A 21,318-nucleotide genomic window follows, 5' to 3' on the forward strand; every position below is an offset into this window, starting at 1 on the left:
TGGTCGGGTGGCAAAACCAGATCAGGGGATCGATGTGCCCCTTTAATATTTGTAAATAATAAGCCCGAAGCCCAGTAGCCCCCGAGCCTTAATGCGGGCACGGGTGGCCGGATTAAGGATTGATATCCATAGTAAAATCACAAATTATGTGTAATGACTCTATGTATCCAAGTACTTTACGTCATTAATGCTCGGATCCGCATTGTACAAAACTTTGTTGACCGACCATCGGCTTCCACCTCCTCGGCCAATAGCCGAGGAGTGTTTGTCCTACTTTATAAAGCCTTTATGAGGGCAAAGATTTACAACAAACAAGGCAATCTGGCCATATGGTTTTATAAACGAAGGTACACAGAGAGATATATGTTATATTACTGTTTAACAGAAGAAATGTCTTCCAAAGAAAATAGTCCCGCTATCGGTTCCTTTCTTTGGGTTGTCATGCTAAGCATGATCATGAAACCTCAGCTCCAATGTAAGAGCAAAATATCGAAGATTTAGTTTGGGAGGCCAGTTAATAGCCCCCGGTAGTGTTCGGCGATAGTCGAGGTCAAGTCGTAAACACTTTGGCCATTGTTATGAATGGCCCGTCATTTAACACCGTCATCGGATCGCTGACCAGTTTACGCTTATTGTGACAGTCAGTTTTCGGCTTTCTCCACTGAGGTGCTTAACCATGTGAGCTGGAAGCACAATCGCAGTGGTTCTCCCTTTGCACACCTAGCCGAACAAAGCGGAACGTAGGAGGCAAGCATAGGAGCCGGGCAACCCAACTATTGACCGAAGACACAATTTGAAACCGATGCATATATAGCAATATCCGATAATGTTTTTGCCGAATCTCTAAAGGTGTCCGGCATTGCACTGCGAGACTTGTGCTGAAAACACACAAATAGTTTAAAAGTGCCATAAGCTTGGAAAACCAAAAAAACGTCAGTAAAAACTTGACGTCCGAACAAGATCAAGTGTTTGGTGCCAATCCGAAAATTGGCCTTAGCAAAAGAAGTGCTTCTGTCGTGCTTTAACATGATACATCCTATCTCAATACTTCAAGCGGGTCAGCCTACGGCTTCAACCTCCTATCCCGAGGGCGGAGTACTTCTCATTAGGCTAGTTTAGCAAACTAAAGTCTAGCGGCTTTGAGAGAGAAATTAGGCTCCCCGGCTAGTGACCACATGCTCGTGTCGAAAAAAGGAGTGATAGATAATAATAATAATAATAATAATAATAAAACTTTGCAACGACTAATAAGAAGAACACTTATCATAAAACGGCTCATATAAATTTAAGAGCCCCCAAGTGACTTGGGTAAAAGAATGATTGCATGTACCAAAGTACTTATATCATATCTATGTTCAACCGAACTTTAAACGCGTCTTAACCGACCGTCGGCTTCTCCCTCTTCGGTCAAGGACCGAAAAGTGTTATGTACTCCATCTGTCGAGAATATCGATGGTGTTTCCAATAACCAGGCAATCGGGCCATAAGGCTGTAACAGACAAAGCGTGATCAGGGAACTTATGCTATATTACTGTGAAGTGTAAGAAGCATCTTCGAAGAAAATAGTACCCCCACCGATACCTTTCTTCGGTGATCATTGTTATTATGAGACTTGTGTAATAGATTTTTTGTACTCATGAGTTCCGTTGTGTGCCGACCATCATTGAAAACTATAAGAGCGCTAGCTTTCGGCTTCACCCAGTCTGAGGTCCGGCTCGGATGACCCGATCGTGAAAATCGCAGAGGTGCTCCCTTTACTCCCTAGCCGAACAATCGGGAACGTACGGGTAAACACAGGAGCGAGGCAACCCAGCTTGGAAATCGCTTAAGTCAATATGGTGCATATTGTGGCGTAATACACGAACAAGGAACGAAGCCGTACAAGTATAATCATATGCAAGAGGAAAAGCTTCATAAAGGAAGCCCCCAAATGAATTGGGTATTTGAATTTATGCGTCACAAACAAAGTTTGGACAAGGAAATTTTTTACAAGCAACTTTTTTCCAAAAAAGTATAATGCTTGGTCGAACCGAACACAAGTTACAAATTAAAGCTTTGAGCATGAAAGCGACTTAGCTGGTTAATGTGTTCGGTATTGATGACGCGGTCCGAGCTTGATGCGGGACAAGGTTCCATCCCCCAAGCCGGTCCCGAGGTGGCAGAGCGGAGAGCTCGACACGCCGAAGTGGTGACATAGCACGGTCAATGCAGACCGGCAGAGTGACGCCGAAGTCCCCAGATCATTTTCCTGTGCACAAAAAATAGTGCAAACCAGAGATAATAGTAATAATGATAATTAAAAAAAATCGTTGCATAATAAATAATTTATGCAAAGTGAGAAATAAAAGAAATATGGCCTGGCACCGAAGTCAATGACGATGCAGGGCGTCGGCGTGATGCGGTAAAGGCGTGGCAAAGCCTGAATTCACAGGCGGTCTGAGCTTTGGATGCGGCGTTCGCCAGACTATGTACGGAAACTGACCGGACCACCATGCGACTGTCGTTAATGCGGCCACCATTTGATAGACCTGTATACATATGATGGATAAACCAAAGTAATAATTCCTTGAGAAAAATGAACCCAAACAAGCAAAAAATACTGGAATTAATAGCACTTGGTTTATTTGTTGTAGCAATCCGAAGGAAGGTGATTTTCCCAAAATTGGGACTCGATCCGCACACTCATTGCCTGATGGGCGATAAAACGATGGCATGGAAATGCTGGCAAAGGTTGGCTCGCCGAGGCAAAGCCCTCGGTCTAGCTAACGTGACGGAGATGGTCGGCTAGTAACGCCGAAGTGTCCGGAGTAGGTTGATGAAGAGATGGTGAAGCCCCCGGTCCAGACGAGATGTCGAAGTAGGTCGACATGATGGACACCAGCTTGAAGAAGCAATAGTGCGGCCCTGCCGATGCAGGTCGTGACGTGGTCGATGCCGGCTTGATGAAGCGACCGTGCGGCGATGCTGGTATGCCCGCTCTGTATAATCCATGGGGCGGCGATGTTGATGATGATTTATCCCTCGCGATGCTGGACTCTTTTTCGGCTTGCCGAGATGATGATCCGAAGAAGTTGAGCTCGGCTCAACAAAGTGACGACGTGTCTAGCGCAGGTCGGCAGCCGTGGAGCAATATTGCCGGACTGGTTTGACACCAGCATGATGTTGAAGATCATGTTCAAAAGATCTTAAAGTTAGCGGGATGTGTTTGGAAACAAAACATAATACCCCATACAAAACTTCCTTCAAAAGGGATGTCCGAAATCCCGTTCATAAAAAAACGAACTCGGGTCGGATTCGTTTTCGCGCAGAAAACATATCCGGAAAGTGATGCACTAATTGGAAGGTTCCCGGAGTTTGGACGGTCGGATCGATCTGAAATTTTGAGAGGTGGTAGATATAGGAATTCCGCAGCTGATCAATGGTTGGATCTTCCAAAGGACGTCTGAGCTAGAAGCTGGACACCACGCCCTAAACTCATCCAGATTCCCGTCCAGATTTGACAGGGCTCTGGTATATCGTGGATTGCCAGAGATTCCTCCATCGGAGCTCGACGAAATTTTCTAGGGTTGTTGTAGACTCAATTCCGCACAATTCCACCAAAGCGATCATTAAAAAGACACTTGAGGAGGCGGTGGCGGCGGACACAAATTTGTTGTCCAGAAAAACAGCACAGTCGCCCGAGGGCAATGTCGACGTTGAGCCCCCGGGCTCCCTGGATGATTCCTCCATGATCTTGATAGAGATTGGAGTTTATGTTTATAAAGGCCCTCATCCAAACATGAAAATCGGAGGTAGGGCGTAGTCCTTGGTCAAACCAAGGTGACCAGTCGAGCTGGTGACGAAGATGCTGAAGTCGCAGTTGATCTGCAGGCGAGCCATCGACCTTTTGCCGAACACACGGCGGAACTCTCAATGAAAGCACCAATGTCGGTGTCAAAACCGGCGGATCTCGGGTAGGGGGTCCCGAACTGTGTGTCTAAGGCGGATGGTAATAGGAGGCAGGGGACACGATGTTTTACCCAGGTTCGGGCCCTCTTGATGGAGGTAAAACCCTAAGTCCTGCTTGATTTATTCTTGATGATATGAGTATTACAAGAGTTGATCTACCACGAGATCAGAGAGGCTAAACCCTAGAAGCTAGCCTATGGTATGATTGTTGTTGTATATATCTATCGACTAGCCTGGCGTCAGTTTATATAATGCACCAGAGGCCTCGGATAACAAGAGTCCTAGCCGAATACGCCGGTGGGGAGGAGTCCTTGTCTTGATCGCCAAGTCTTGTGGAATCTTCCTTGTATGCGGCAGCTATCTGAACTGACCCATGAGTATACGGCCATGGGGGTCCTCGGCCCAATCTAACAGATCGGGAGATTACGTGGTGAGTACCCCCTAGTCCAGGACACCGTCACCCGTCCCCTCTAGTTTATCCTCCGTCATAGTTTTCGTAGTGCTTAGGCGAAGCCCTGCGGAGATTGTTCTTCACCAACACCGTCACCACGCAGTCGTGCTGCCGGAACTCATCTACTACTTCGCCCCACTTGCTGGATCGAGAAGGCGAGGACGTCATCGAGCTAAACGTGTGCTGAACGCGAAGGTGCCGTACGTTCAGTACTTGATCGGCACAGATTGTGAAGGTGTACGACTACATCAACCGCGTTGATAAATGCTTCTGCTTATGGTCTATGAGGGTACGTAGACAACACTCTCCCCTCTCGTTGCTATGCATCACCATGATCCTTGCGTGTGCGTAGGATTTTTTTTGAAATTACTACGTTCCCCAACAGTGGCATCAGAGCCAGGTTTTATGCGTAGATGTTATATGCGCGAGTAGAACACAAGTGAGTTGTGGGCGATACAAGTCATGCTGCTTACCATCATGTCATACTTTGGTTTGACGGTATTGTTGGATGAAGCGGCCCGGACCGACATTACGCGTACGCTTACGCGAGACTGGTTCTACCGACGTGCTTTGCACATAGGTGGCTGGCGGGTGTCAGTTTCTCCAACTTTAGTTGAACCGAGTGTGGCTACGCCAGGTCCTTGAGAAGGTTAAAACAACACTAACTTGACAAACTATCGTTGTGGTTTTGATGCGTAGGTAAGAACGGTTCTTGCTCAGCCCGTAGCAGCCACGTAAAACTTGCAACAAGAAAGTAGAGGACGTCTAACTTGTTTTTGCAGGGCATGTTGTGATGTGATATGGTCAAGACATGATGCTATATTTTATTGTATGATATGATCATGTTTTGTAACCGAGTTATCGGCAACTGGCAGGAGCCATATGGTTGTCGCTTTATTGTATGCAATGCAATCGCCCTGTAATGCTTTACTTTATCACCAAGCGGTAGAGATAGTCATAGAAGCATAAGTTGGCGAGACGACAATGATGCTACGATGGAGATCAAGGTGTCACGCCGGTGATAATGGTGATCATGACGGTGCTTCGGAGATGGAGATCACAAGCACAAGATGATGATGGTCATATCATATCACTTATATTGATTGCATGTGATGTTTATCTTTTATGCATCTTATCTTGCTTTGTTTGACGGTAGCATTATAAGATGATCTCTCACTAAATTTCAAGAAAAAAGTGTTCTCCCTGAGTATGCACCATTGCGAAAGTTCTTCGTGCTGAGACACCATGTGATGATCGGGTGTGATAGGCTCTACGTTCAAATACAACGGGTGCAAAACAGTTGCACACGCAGAATACTCAGGTTAAACTTGACGAGCTTAGCATATGCAGATATGGCCTCGGAACACTAAGACCGAAAGGTCGATCGTGAATCATATAGTAGATATGATCAACATAGTGATGTTCACCATTGAAAACTACTCCATCTCACTTGATGATCGGACATGGTTTAGTTGATTTGGATCACGTGATCACTTAGATGATTAGAGGGATGTCTATCTAAGTGGGAGTTCTTAAGTAATATGATTAAACTGAACTTAAATTTATCATGAACTTAGTACCTGATAGTATTTTGCTTGTCTATGTTGATTGTAGATAGATGGCCCGTGTTGTTGTTCCGTTGAATTTTAATGCATTCCTTGAGAAAGCAAACTTGAAAGATGATGGTAGCAATTACATGGACTGGGTCCGTAACTTGAGGATTGTCCTCATTGCTGCACAGAAGAATTACGTCCTGGAAGCACCGCTGGGTGCCAGGCCTGCTGCAGATGCTGCTGATGACGTTAAGAACGTCTGGCAGAGTAAAGCTGATGACTACTCGATAGTTCAGTGTGCCATGTTTTACGGCTTAGAACCGGGACTTCGACGGCGTTTTGAACGTCATGGAGAATATGAGATGTTCCAGGAGTTGAAGTTAATATTTCAAGAAAATGCCCGGATTAAGAGATATGAATTCTCCAATAAGTTCTATAGCTGCAAGATGGAGGAGAATAGTTCTGTCAGTGAACATATACTCAAAATGTCTGGGTATCATAATCACTTGACTCAACTGGGAGTTAATCTTCCTGTTGATAGTGTCATTGACAGAGTTCTTCAATCACTGCCACCAAGCTACAAAAGCTTCGTGATGAACTATAATATGCAAGGGATGAATAAGACAATTCCCGAGCTCTTCGCGATGCTAAAGGTTGCGGAGGTAGAAATCAAAAAGGAGCATCAAGTGTTGATGGTCAACAAGCCACCAGTTTCAAGAAAAAGGGTAAAGGGAAGAAGAAGGGGAACTTTAAGAAGAATGGCAAACAAGTTGCTGCTCAAGAGAAGAAACCCAAGTCTGGACCTAAGCCTGAGATTGAGTACTTCTACTTCAAATAGACTGGTCACTGGAAGCGGAACTGCCCCAAGTATTTGGCGGATAAGAAGGATGGCAAGGTGAACAAAGGTATATGTGATATACATGTTATTGATGTGTACCTTACTAATGCTCGCAGTAGCACCTGGGTATTTGATATTGGTTCTGTTGCTAATATTTGCAACTCGAAATAGGGGCTACGGATTAAGCAAAGACTGGCTAAGGACGAGGTGACGATGCACATAGGAAATGGTTCCAAAGTCGATGTGATCGCGGTCGACACGCTACCTCTACATCTTCCTTTGGGATTAGTTTTAGACCTAAATAATTGTTATTTGGTGCCAGCGTTGAGCATGAACATTATATCTGGATCTTGTTTGATGCAAGACAGTTATTCATTTAAATCAGAGAATAATGGTTGTTCTATTTGTATGAGTAATATCTTTTCTGGTCATGCACCCTTGAAGAGTGGTCTATTTTTGTTGAATCTCGATAGTAGTGACACACATATTCATAATGTTGAAGCCAAAAGATGCAGAATTGATAATGATAGTGCAACTTATTTGTGGCACTACCGTTTGAGTTATATTGGTGTAAAGCGCATGAAGAAACTCCATACTAATGGACTTCTGGAATCACTTGATTATGAATCACTTGGTACTTGCGAACCATGCCTCATGGGCAAGATGACTAAAACGCCGTTCTCCGGAACTATGGAGCGAGCAACTGATTTTTTAGAGATCATACATACTGATGTATGTGGTCCAATGAATGTTGAGGCTCGTGGCGGGTATCGTTATTTTCTCACCTTCACAGATGATTTAAGCAGATATGGGTATATCTACTTAATGAAACATAAGTCTGAAACATTTGAAAAGTTCAAAGAATTTCAGAGTGAACTGGAAAATCATCATAACAAGAAAATAAAGTTTCTATGATCTGATCGTGGAGGAGAATATTTGATTTATGAGTTTGGCCTACATTTGAAACAATGTGGAATAGTTTCGCAACTCACGCCACCCGAAACACCACAGCGTAATGGTGTGTCCGAACGTCGTAATTTTACTTTACTAGATATGGTGCGATCTATGATGTCTCTTATTGATTTACCGCTATCATTTTGGGGTTATACTTTAGAGATGGCTGCATTCACGTTAAATAGGGCACCATCGAAATCTGTTGAGATGACGCCTTATGAACTGTGGTTTGGCAAGAAACCGAAGTTGTCATTTCTTAAAGTTTGGGGCTGAGATGCTTATGTGAAAAATCTTCAACCTGATAAGCTCGAACCCAAATCGGAAAAATGTGTCTTCATAGGATACCCAAAGGAAACTGTTGGGTACAGCTTCTATCACAGATCTGAAGGCAAGACTTTTGTTGCTAAATTTGGATCCTTTCTAGAGAAGGAGTTTCTCTCGAAAGAAGTGAGTGGGAGGAAAGTAGAACTTGATGAGGTAACTGTACCTGCTCCCTTGTTGGAAAGTAGTTCATCACAGAAACCGGTTCCTGTGACACCTACACCAATTAGTGAGGAAGCTAATGATATTGATCATGAAACTTCAGATCAAGTTACTACTGAACCTCGTAGGTTAACCAGAGTAAGATCCGCACTAGAGTGGTACGGTAATCCTGTTCTGGAGGTTATGTTACTAGACCATGACGAACCTATGAACTATGAAGAAGCGATGGTGAGCCCAGATTCCGCGAAATGGCTTGAGGCCATGAAATCTGAGATGGGATCCATGTATGAGAACAAAGTGTGGACTTTGGTTGACTTGTCCGATGATCGGCAAGCCATTGAGAATAAATGGATCTTCAAGAAGAAGACTGATGCTGACGGTAATGTTACTGTCTACAAAGCTCGACTTGTTGCGAAAGGCTTTCGACAAGTTCAAGGAGTTGACTACGATGAGACCTTCTCACCCATAGCGATGCTTAAGTCCGCCCGAATCATGTTAGCTATTGTTGCATTTTATGATTATGAAATTTGGCAAATGGATGTAAAGACTGCATTCCTGAATGGATTTCTGGAAGAAGAGTTGTATATGATGCAACCTGAAGGTTTTATCGATCCAAAGGGTACTAACAAAGTGTGCAAGCTCCAGCGATCCATTTATGGACTGGTTCAAGCCTCTCGGATTTGGAATAAACGTTTTGATAGTGTGATCAAAGCATATGGTTTTATACAGACTTTTGGAGAAGCCTGTATTTACAAGAAAATGAGTGGGAGCTCTGTAGCATTTCTAATATTATATGTGGATGACATATGGTTGATTGGAAATGATATAGAATTTCTGGATAGCATAAAAGGATACTTGAATAAGAGTTTTTCAATGAAAGACCTCGGTGAAGCTGCTTACATATTAGGCATCAAGATCTATAGAGATAGATCAAGACGCTTAATTGGACTTTCACAAAGCACATACCTTGACAAAATTTTGAAGAAGTTCAAAATGGATCAGGCAAAGAAAGGGTTCTTGCCTGTGTTATAAGGTGTGAAGTTGAGTAAGAATCAATGCCCGACCACTGCAGAAGATAGAGAGAAAATGAAAGATGTTCCCTATGCTTCAGCCATAGGCTCTATCATGTATTCAATGCTGTGTACCAGACCTGATGTGTGCCTTGCTATTAGTTTAGCAGGGAGATACCAAAGTAATCCAGGAGTGGATCACTGGACAACGGTCAAGAACATCCTGAAATACCTGAAAAGGACTAAGGATATGTTTCTCGTTTATGGAGGTGACAAAGAGCTCATCGTAAATGGTTACGTTGATGCAAGCTTTGACACTGATCCGGACGATTCTAAATCGCAAACCGGATACGTATTTATATTGAACGGTGGAGCTGTCAGTTGGAGCAGTTCTAAACAGAGCGTCGTGGCGGGATCTACATGTGAAGCGGAGTACATTGCTTCGGAAGCAACGAATGAAGGAGTTCATATCCGATCTAGGTGTCATACCTAGTGCATCGGGTCCAATGAAAATCTTTTGTGACAATACTAGTGCAATTGCCTTGGCAAAGAAATCCAGATTTCACAAGAGAACCAAGCACTTCAAGAGACGCTTCAACTCCATCCGGGATCAAGTCCAGGTGGGAGACATAGAAATTTGCAAGATACATACGGATCTGAATGTTTCAGACCCGTTGACTAAGCCTCTTCCACGAGCAAAACATGATCAGCACCAAGGCTCCATGGGTGTTAGAATCATTACTGTGTAATCTAGATTATTGACTCTAGTGCAAGTGGAAGACTGAAGGAAATATGCCCTAGAGGCAATAATAAAGTTATTATTTATTTCCTTATTTCACGATAAATGTTTATTATTCATGCTAGAATTGTATTAACTGGAAACATGATACATGTGTGAATACATAGACAAACATAGTGTCACTAGTATGCCTCTACTTGACTAGCTCGTTGATCAATGATGGTTATGTTTCCTAACCATAGACATGAGTTGTCATTTGATTAACGGGATCACATCATTAGGAGAATGATGTGATTGAGTCGACCCATTCCGTTAGCTTAGCACTTGATCGTTTAGTTTGTTGCTATTGCTTTCTTCATGACTTATACATGTTCCTATGACTATGAGATTATGCAACTCCCATTTACCGGAGTAACACTTTGTGTGCTACCAAACGTCAAAACATAAGTGGGTGATTATAAAGGTGCTCTACAGGTGTCTCCGAAGGTACTTGTTGAGTTGGCGTATTTCGAGATTAGGATTTGTCACTCCGATTGTCGCAGATGTATCTCTGGACCCACTCGGTAATACACATCACTATAAGCCTTGCAAGCATTGTAACTAATGAGTTAGTTGCGGGATGATGTATTACAGAACGAGTAAAGAAACTTGTCGGTAATGAGATTGAACTAGGTATTGAGATACCGACAATCGAATCTCGGGCAAGTAACATACCGATGACAAAGGGAACAATGTATGTTGTTATGCGGTTCGACCGATAAAGATCTTCGTAGAATATGTAGGAGCCAACATGGGCATCCAGGTTCCGCTATTGGTTATTGACCAGAGAAGTGTCTCGGTCATGTCTACATAGTTCTCGAACTCGTAGGGTCCGCACGCTTAACGTTCGTTGACGATATAGTATTTATGAGTTATGTATATTGGTAACCGAATGTTCTTTGGAGTTCCGAATAAGATCACGGACATGACGAGGAGCTCCGGAATGGTCCAGAGATAAAGTTTGATATATGGGATAATAGTGTTTGGTCTCCGGAAGGGTTCCGGAATTCACTGGAAGTGGTTCCAGATGTTTCCCGAAATGTTTGGGTATGAGAACACTTTATTGGGGCCAAAGGGGAAAGCCCATAAGGTTTTTGGAAAGCGCAAAAGGAAGTTTTGCGGAGTCCAGGGGCCAGACGCCAGGGTCCCTGGCGTCTGGGTCTAGACGCCGGGAACCCTGGCGTCTGGCCTTGGAGTCCGAGAAGGACTCTTGCCTTTCGGGTGAAGCCGACTTTGTGGAGGCTTTTAATCCAAGTTTCGACCCCAAGGCTCAACATATAGATAGAGGGGTAGGGCTAGCACCCAAGACACATCAAGAAACACCAAGCCATGTGCCGGCAACCCCGTACCCTCTAGTTTATCCTCCTTCATAGTTTTTGTAGTGCTTAGGCGAAGCCCTGCGGAGATTGTTCTTCACCAATACCGTCACCACACCGTCGTGCTACCGGAACTCATCTACTACTTTGCCCCGCTTGCTGGATCGAGAAGGCAAGGACGTCATCGAGCTGAACGTGTGCTGAACGCGGAGGTGTCGTACGTTCGGTACTTGATCGGGACGGATCATGAAGGTGTACGACAACATCAACCGCGTTGATAAACGCTTCCGCTTACGGTCTACGAGGGTACGTAGACAACACTCTCCCCGCTTGTTGCTATGCATCACCATGATCCTTGCGTGTGTGTAGGATTTTTTTTTGAAATTACTACGTTCCCCAACACGGTCTTGATCGGAATGGATCGTGAAGTTGTTCGACTACATCATCCGCGTCGATAAACACTTCCCCTTATCAATCTACAAGGGTATGTACATGCTCTCCCCTCTCATAGATATGCATCTCCATTGATAGATATTGCGTGTGCGTAGACTTTTTTTTGTTTTCCATGCAACGTTTCCCAACAGATGTGGCCCACTCCAGAGACGACAAATGGGGTCCTCGACCCAACCCACTAGGTTGAGAGACGACATGGTGAGAGCCCCCCTAGCTGGGACACCGTTAGTAGCCCATGAACCGGTCTTCAAGTTTGGACGCACCCCCCGAGCTACCCTTCGTCTTCGATCATGAGTCTTCAAAACTAGTTCACGAAATTATCTTCTACATTCAAGTCTTGATGTTGGATCACATCCGAGGCAACCGAAACTACCTCGGCTTCTGACAAGTGTTGGATATTTGAGCTAAGCTACACATCGGAAAATGTTGGGGATATTACTACTGGAGGTAAACCGGCCTTATGTAGCCGGGTTGACTCCTTGAAGATTAGAAGCCCATGAAGATGCAAGGATGATGGCTCTTCATGGAGGCCCAAGGCCCAAAGGCGGGTTAAAGCCTGTAAATGTAAACCGACTTAGACATGTAACTTGTATTGTAAGATAGGAAGGATAGAGACCGAACTGGATACGTTTATGATCCGGCTTCGGGACTCTGTAAACCGGCGGGCGTCAACCTATGTATATAAAGGGGCGACCCGGCAGCAGTTTAGGGACAGACAACAACTCGAGAGCCAGACAAAGCGGATTCGCTCCCTGGCCTTCGAAACCCTAGCAATACCAATCACAACTAGACATAGGCTTTTACCTTCCTCGAAGGGGCCGAACTAGTATAAAACTCCCCGTGTCCCCTTGTCCGGTTTAACCCCTTTAAGCTAACCCGTAGCGATGGCTCCACGACTAAGTCCTTTCACAAGGACATCTGCCATGACAAACCCACGACAGTTGGCGCCCACCGTGGGGCCATCACACGATGGTTTTGAGTTCTTGAAGGGCAGCTTCGATGGACTTAAGGGATACGCTGTGGGCCGGATGACGAAGAGTCGTCATGGCAAGCTCTACATCGACAACGCAGGATGGGGTCCCGAGGCCGATTCAATCGAATACGGGTACCGGGTCCCCTTTGGTGGGATTCACGTGTTCATCGGCAAGATCAGCGAACCGGCCCCTGAGCCGGACATCTACAACGACATCATCGAAACGGCTCGACGCGCAAGTTCTTCGCCGGTTCGGCCCGAGGCAAGGCATGTTTTCATGGGTGTCATCCATGGATCGAGGTACGAGGACGGGCGGCGTCCGATGGAGAGACCGTGGTCTGTTCTGATGACGAGTCTTCTGGAGAGACCGAATCACTTTACCAGTTGTAGGACGGCCGGACTGAGGGAGGATCCGAGGGCAACAATATTCCGGATTCCCCTGATCTGCCAAGCCGGGCCGCCATCTTCATGGTCGGCACACAATCAGCGCCTCATTCATCTACCGCCGCAGTGATGCTCTCCGGTTCAACAACGGCCACACCAGCAGGGGCAGGAAGCTCAGCGCCGCCTCCAGCCCAAGTCCTGTCTGATTTGTTTGACGCTTTCGCAACGTTGATGGCCACATAGGTGGATGCAGCAGCCAGGGATCAGCACAATGCGGAGATTGCAAAAGTGAAAGATCAGATAGCCCAGGCTAAAGCGGACCTGGCGACAGAGAATGCTAGGATGGCTACAGAGCGGGCTGAATTGGAAGCACAGGCCTACCGGATTAGGTTGTATCAGAATGCTTCAGAGGAAGTCATGAGAAGAAGGTACCGATCGCGTCTCCCGTTGGTTTATGAGCCGCAGAATCTCTTCAACACACCAGGAGCAGGGGCTGGTAGCCAACCCATACTAAACCAGGCGGAGGCGCCGGGAACAGGGGCGCCAGTTCAACCGCGCACGATGGACCCGCCTCGCCAGAACAACGTTGTGCCACAGTATGTACCAACACCGCCTGGGCATTATTCCAACCCGTTGGACAACATTGTGTCTGCCGCTTCACGCCTAGCTGCCCTCCCAACCGACGGTGAGTCACCAGTTGCAGTGGAAGCATGTCGAGCCAGAGATCTCCTTCAAACAGCACTAAATCAACAGCAGGCGTATTCACACAGTCGTGAGAGGATTCATTCCACTCCCCGTCCAAGCCGGAGCTATAGCAGACACGTGGAGGACGAACCGGCTGTGTCCAGTAGTGCACGTCGCCGAAATTCACCACGAGGAAACAACCCGACAGGGGGAGGCGCTAATGCGCAGGATGTTCTGGACAATGGCCGCGCACGTCGGGAGGCCGAGTTGGCAGCTCGACACGGAGCACGACAACATACTCCAGTTCACCCTACGGCCTCAGTGGAGCCAGGTGTGGTGTTCAGTTCCTTAGGAGTGACGTGTCTTACCCCCGCTTTGCGTAATGTGAGACTGCCCAAGGATTTCAAGGGACCTCGTAAGGTACCAAATTACACCGCCGATTTGCAACCAGAGGCATGGGTGGAGAGTTATGAGATGGCAATGGAGATGTTAGATTTGGATGAGGCAGTGTGTGCTAAATATTTCACCATGATGTTGGAAGGAACAGCTCGCACTTGGTTGAAGAGCTTACCAACCAATTCTGTCGGATCATGGGCTGAGTTAAAGCACCAGGTTTTCCAGAACTTCAAAGATACTTGCAAGCAGCCGATGTCAATCGTGGATCTGGCCGCTTGTGTCCAAGAGGAAGGGGAGTCCACGACCCATTGGGTCAAATGGGTCTTAGCGATTTTGCATTCATCAGATCGTATCAATGCAGATACTGCAGTGTTAACATTGGAGGGCAATTGTCGTTTCTTGCCGCTCAAACAGAAGTTGGGAAGACTCAAACGTCACTGCAATGATATGTCAACGCTCATGGCCGCTTTGGTTAAATACGCCGATTCAGATAATACCAAGGACCTGGACTTATAGGAGGATAAACCGGGGAAAGGTAAGAAGAACGGCAATACCAAGGGTCAATAGCATAATCCGGCAGGCCATGGAAATGGCGGTAAACGCAAGGCCAACAGCAGCTTGGACTTTGTTGCTAACACCAATGCACAGAGAATGGCCAGCGCCGTAAGGGCAAGCAGCCCCAGAGGGGCGGAGGTTCAGGCCCCAATCTGGAGCGCCTGTTAAATCAACCCTGTCCAAAGCATGGATCGAAGGAGAAGCCGGCATCACACCTTTGGAAGGACTGTTATATCATGCGGGATTTCAAGAATTCCAATATGTTCCAGTATGAGAACAACCCGCCCGACGGTTCAGGAGGAGGTTTCCACAGGCCGGGCTATGGAGGGGGTGGTTCCGGTTTAGGGTTTCAAAGCAACCAAACCAGACACGTCAATCAAGGGCACCAAGGCAACCAGGGAGGTTACAACCATTAGGGGAATCAGCAGCAGCAGCAGTCGGGTTATCAGAGCAATCCCAAACAGCTAAACAGCGGGCAATATCATGTCTTCACTACTAGTTTGTGTAAACATGATTAGAAGCTTCACAAAAGGGCAGTAAACTCTGTTGAGCCGGCAGTACCTCAGTATTTACGCTGGTCTGAGCAACCTATTTTGTGGAGTAGAGAGGATCACCCACCCCGGGTTGATAATCCAAGTCACTTGGCCCTGGTGGTAGCCCCTCAAGTTGGGGGATACAAGTTTACCAAAGTACTCATGGATGGGGGAAGTAGTATCAAGATTTTATATTATGATACATTCCGCCGTATGGGGTTGACAGATAAGAATCTTAAACCGTCAAATACGGTTTTTCATGGTGTGGTGCTTGGTAAGTCTGCATATCCTGTTGCCAAGATAGCCTTAGAGGTAGCTTTTGGAGATGACTATGATTCAAGGTCAGAAACATTGACATTTGAGGTTGTAAAGATCAAAAGTCCGTACCATGCCTTGTTTGGGCGGCCGGCTTATGCTAAATTCATGGCGAGGCCGTGTTATGTTTATCTACAGCTTAAAATGCCCGGTCATAAGGGGACCATCACAGTACATGGAAGCAGAAAGGTTGCTTTGGAGTGTGAGGAAGGTGATGCGGCTTATGCTGAGTCGGTTTGTGCCATGGAAGAGTTGAAATTCTATAAGGAGCAAGTTGATCCGGCAGATATGACCTCTTTGAAAAAGCCGACTACAGAACATGATCCGGCGTTTAAGTTCAAGTCGACTACAGATACTAAGATGGTTGACTTTGTTCCTGGCGATTCATCCAAACAGTTCAGCATCAGCGCTAACCTGGATCCCAAATAGGAAAGCGCGCTCATCGAGTTCATCCATGAGAATCGGGACATCTTCGCATGGAAACCTTCTGACATGCCAGGTGTACCGAGGAAACTCGCTGAGCACACACTCAACATTGATCCTAAGTTTAAACCAGTCCGGCAGTTCCTCCGCCGCTTCAATGAAGAACGACGTAAGGCTATCGGTGAAGAGGTAGCCCGTCTGTTGGCCACAGGGGTTATTGTAGAGGTTTTTCATCCAGAATGGTTGGCTAATCCGGTGCTGGTTCTTAAGAAAAACGGCACTTGGCGCATGTGTGTGGATTACATAGATTTAAACAAGGCTTGCCCTGCAGACCCCTTTGCTCTCCCTCGCATTGATCAGGTAATTGATGCTACGGTGGGTTGTGACCGTTTGTGTTTTCTGGACGCTTACTCGGGTTATCATCAGATCAAAATGGTGGTTAAGGACCAGGAGAAGACAGCTTTCATAACTCCCTTTGGAGCCTTCTGCTATGTTTCCATGCCTTTTGGACTCAAGAGTGCCCAAGCAACTTACCAGTGATGTGTTCAGAATTGCCTTCATAAATAAATTGGGCGCAATGTTCATGCATATGTGGATGATATTGTGGTAAAGTCCAGAAAGGAGGAAACGTTGATAGAGGATTTAAGAGAAACCTTTGACGATCTCCGGATTTACAAGATGATGCTCAATCTGGAGAAGTGTGTTTTTGGTGTCCCGACAGGCAAGCTCTTGGGGTTTTTGGTGTCAAACAGAGGCATTGAGGCTAATCCGGAAAAAATGCAGCAATTACATCCTTGGCTAAACCGGCGTGTATCAACGATGTTCAACGTCTGGCCGGCCGGATTACAGCCTTGAGCCGGTTTATCAGTCGCCTGGGAGAGAAGGCCATCCCCTTATATCAGATGCTCAAGAAAACAGATAACTTTGTCTGGAGTGAGGCAGCTGATAAAGCGTTCGAGGATCTGGAGAGGCAGCTAGCTGAACCGCCCGTACTTGCAGCGCCGGTCGATAAGGAGCCATTATTATTATATGTGGCTGCTAATGCCCAGGCTGTTAGCGTAGCCATTGTGGTAGAGCGCAAGGAGCTTGGCAAGGAATATCCGGTTCAACGACCGGTTTATTATATCAACGAGGTGCTCATTGAGTCAAAGCAGAGGTATCCGCATTGGCAGAAGCTGGTGTATGGAGTGTTTATGGCAAGCCAGAAGCTTAAACATTATTTTCAGGGCCATCCCATCACAGTGGTCAGTTCAGCTCCTCTGGGCGACATCATTCAAAACAGAGAAGCTACTGGCCGGATTGCCAAGTGGGCTATTGAACTTGGACCTCACGTGCTCAAATATATACCCCGCACAGCGATCAAATCACAGGCACTCGTGGACTTCATCAATGATTGGACAGAATTACAGGCACCTGAGGAGAAACCAGATAATACGTATTGGACTATTCATTTTGATGGGTCCAGATAGTTGGAGGGCTCGGGGGCTGGAGTCATACTAACTTCCCCACGAGGTGACAAGTTTTTTTATGTCCTCCGTTTAATGTTCCCTTGCACTAATAATGCAGCTGAATATGAGGCTTTGCTCCACGGTCTTCGGATGGCTAAGGAGATGAATTTGAGCCGGGTTAAGTGCTTCGGCGATTCAGATCTAGTGGCTCAGCAGGTGTCTGGCACTTGGGATTCTAAGGACCCACTCATGGATGCATATCGGCGAGAGTTGAACACAGTGGCTGGTCACTTTAAGGGTTATCAGGTGGACCATATAGACCGGCGGAAGAATGAAGCGGCGGACACTTTAAGTCGTCTTGGTTCCCAGCGTAAACCGGTCCCGCCCAATGTCTTTCTTGATGTGTTGCATAATCCGTCAGTCAAGGTGCCAACCGAAGAAGATTTGCCTGTTCCTGATCCGGAGGCTCAGTTGGTGGCAGCCCTGCATGCCATACTGGATTGGACAGTCCCATATCTGGCTTACATGAACCGGGGTGAGTTACCAGACGACGAAACATTGGCCCGACAGATAATCCGGTGTTCCAAGTCCATGACCATACTCAATGGCGAGTTACATCGCTACAGCGTTTCAGGAGCAATTCAGCGTTGTGTCTCTCCTCAAGAAGGTTGTGAGATTTTGCGAGAAATCCATGAAGGGGATTGCGATCACCACGCCGGTTCAAAGTCTTTGGTTGCTAAAGCTTTTCGCCACGGTTTTTACTGGTTGACGGCGCATGCGGATGTGGAAGGTTTAGTCAAGAGATGTGACGGGTGTCAAAAATCCGCCCGCCGTGCGCATGTTCCGGCTCAAGAGTTGCGGATGATTCCAATTGCATGGCCGTTTGCAACTTGGGGGCTTGATATGGTTGGACCCTTTAAGCGCTCTAAGGACAAAAAGACCCACCTGTTAGTAGCGGTTGATAAATTCACCAAATGGGTGGAGGTAGAGCCAGTCAGCAAGTGTGATGCAGCCACGGCGGTTCAATTCATCAAGAAGGTGATATTCTGGTTTGGCTTTCCACACAGCATTATAACAGATAATGGTACTAACTTGTCAAAGGGGGAGATGGAATAATTTGTCAACATGAGCACATCCGGCTCGATCTAGCATCGGTGGCTCACCCCCAATCTAATGGTCAAGCAGAGAGGGCAAATCAAGAGATTCTATGGGGTATCAAACCCAGGCTTATGGTTCCCTTAAAGCGGACACCAGGTTGTTGGGTTGAAGAGCTACCTTCTGTATTATGGAGCATCAACACCACACCAAATAGGTCTATGGGTTACACACCGTTCTTCATGGTCTATGGAGTGGAGGTCGTTCTTCCTAGTGACATCCGTCATGATTCACCCCGTGTAACAGCTTATGTTGAAGCTGATAATGAGAAGGCACGTCAGGATTCTCTGGACCTGTTGGATGAAGAGCGTGATCTTGCAGCAGCACGATCGGTGATTTATCAACAAGATCTCCGACGTTATCACAGCCGTTGGGTTAAAACCAGAACCTTTCAAGAAGGCGATTTGGTGCTCCGGCTCATCCAAGATCAGACTGACATGCACAAGTTATCCCCACCTTGGGAAGGACCCTTTGTGGTCAGCAAAAATCTGCACAACGGGTCTTACTACCTCATTGATGTTCGAGAGCATAATGACTCACGTCAATCAGAGGAGGAGACCAAGCGGCCATGGAACATAGCTCTTCTTCGGCCTTACTATACTTGAGCCATAGGCTCTTCATATGTACATATTTATGACGATGTATATATTATATAATAAACCGGGGCCTCCGTTAAAGCGGGGTCTCTGTTCTTTTTACATCACGTGTGTGCTTACAAGAGCTTCTACTGACAAGTCGGTGTTTTTAAATCGGTCTCTACAGCCGCACGGATATAAAGAATATCACTAGGGGGCTTGGTCATATCTGAACCATAGCTACACCTATTGCTCGGTTTGACACGACAAAGGGATGTCACTAGGGGGCTTGGTTGTTATCACACCACAGCTACACCTTTTGATAGGCGTTTAGCCAGAAAAGAAATTATGTGGGGCCAAAGAGAGTGTTGCGCAAAGCATAAACTCAAACATGGGCACCCACCGAGCACAGCTCACAAAGTTACTCGGGGGCTCTTTGTGCAAAGCAACAAAGAGTTTGAAAGGACCCTTGTAATTGGCTATCAAGCCACGGCTTGGAAGCCTGGTGTATTCACCTAAAAACCCGGGTTAACCTGCCTTCATCAAGTAAGCCACTCCTGTCCAGGTAATCCTGGTATGACCCATCGAACGTTTGACATGTCAATCTTTTATAGACCTTGAACTTGTCAAAGTTAAAACGATGATTGGTTAATTGGAGGCCCATCTTAAAAGGCTTTGTTAAATGGTTTAACTCAGAGGCCTGGCAGCCCATGAAAAGCCTCGATTTGGAGCCTGGCAGCTCGTAAAAAGCCTTGCATATTTTCCTTTTTGAGTTTTATTTGTTGAAGTTCATAAGTATTTTTAACAAACCGGCGTCCTTGACCCGGCGTGCTTTTCAACTACAAGTTGTTGGCACATGATCAGTTATAAACCGGTGTTTATTGACCCGGTCTGGTTTGACTAAATCACCAGTGTTATAAAGAAAGCCCGGTAGTTATCCCGGTCCGGTTTTATATATAAACCGGCAATACAGAGATAAGGTTATCAACGTTCCGGATTGGTATTAACACCTTTGCCGTATACACCGTTGGTCAACCACTGAGGTATGTTATGTATCTTGTTTTTGTACAAACATTTTGATTATTTCATCTATATCTTGTACAGTTCCTGGATATATTGACCCGTCTAGCGGTAAACCGCTAGGCACTTTTAAGTTGTTGAACCCAGGAACACAACTCATCATGGGTTATGCATAAATATATCCCAAAGGGTGGCACAGATTGTCATGAAGTATTACGAAACATGCTCGATGGCATGGCAGATAACGGAGTTTTGGCTATCCTATTACATGAAGCTTCAAAGCAGCTCCAACAGTATCATTGTTTTTCACAGTAGCCATGTAAACCGGCGACCAGATCAGGACTCTTCATCTGGACGGTTTGACGGTTGAGGGTCAGTTGGTGTGGGCACTTCTTCATCCCTCCCCAGACGCTGGAAATCAACCGTTGACCAATCGATTCCAGTTAAAGCTTGGAACACTGCTTTCTCATGGATAAGATTGGAAGGGTTAATATCAGGAGCATAAGTGTGCTTACGAATCGGAGGCACAAGTTCTTCGACTTCATGGATGTCGGTCGGCTGTCTTTTCCCCTCCGCATCATAAAACGGTTGAAAATGGGACAAATCAGTATCATCGGCCAACTTGCTGGCTGCTGGCCGCATCTGTTTGGTCAGCCGCCGAAGGTCATCATTGTTGAAGTTTGAATCGTCTTCTTTAACGCCTGGGTATCCTTTAATGATATCCTCCGCTTCAAGGTCTGGAATCCAGGCTTTGGCTCGAATAAGGACGGTTAAAACTCCTGCTCTGGCAGCTGCTCTCTTCAACTCGGCAATACGGGCTGGTAACATGGCCAGCTTCTCAAGTGTTTCTTTAATCAAAGTTGGAGCCGGTTTGTTATAAGCTGTCATGCTAATAGCCCGCTGAGACCCAGAGTATAGCTGTTGAACCAATGTGTATGCCGCTTTGAGCTTCATCCGCATATTTGTACCAAGATGAGCGATCCGAGTGCCTGCCAAAGATTTTATCAACATTTTGGTCAGTTGTAAGGTTCATCGACTGGCGCAACACACATAAGCAGGCACTTACCAAAGAT

This window comes from Triticum dicoccoides, chromosome 5A (assembly GCF_002162155.2).
Source record: "Triticum dicoccoides isolate Atlit2015 ecotype Zavitan chromosome 5A, WEW_v2.0, whole genome shotgun sequence".
NCBI classification, from domain to species: Eukaryota; Viridiplantae; Streptophyta; class Magnoliopsida; order Poales; family Poaceae; genus Triticum; species Triticum dicoccoides.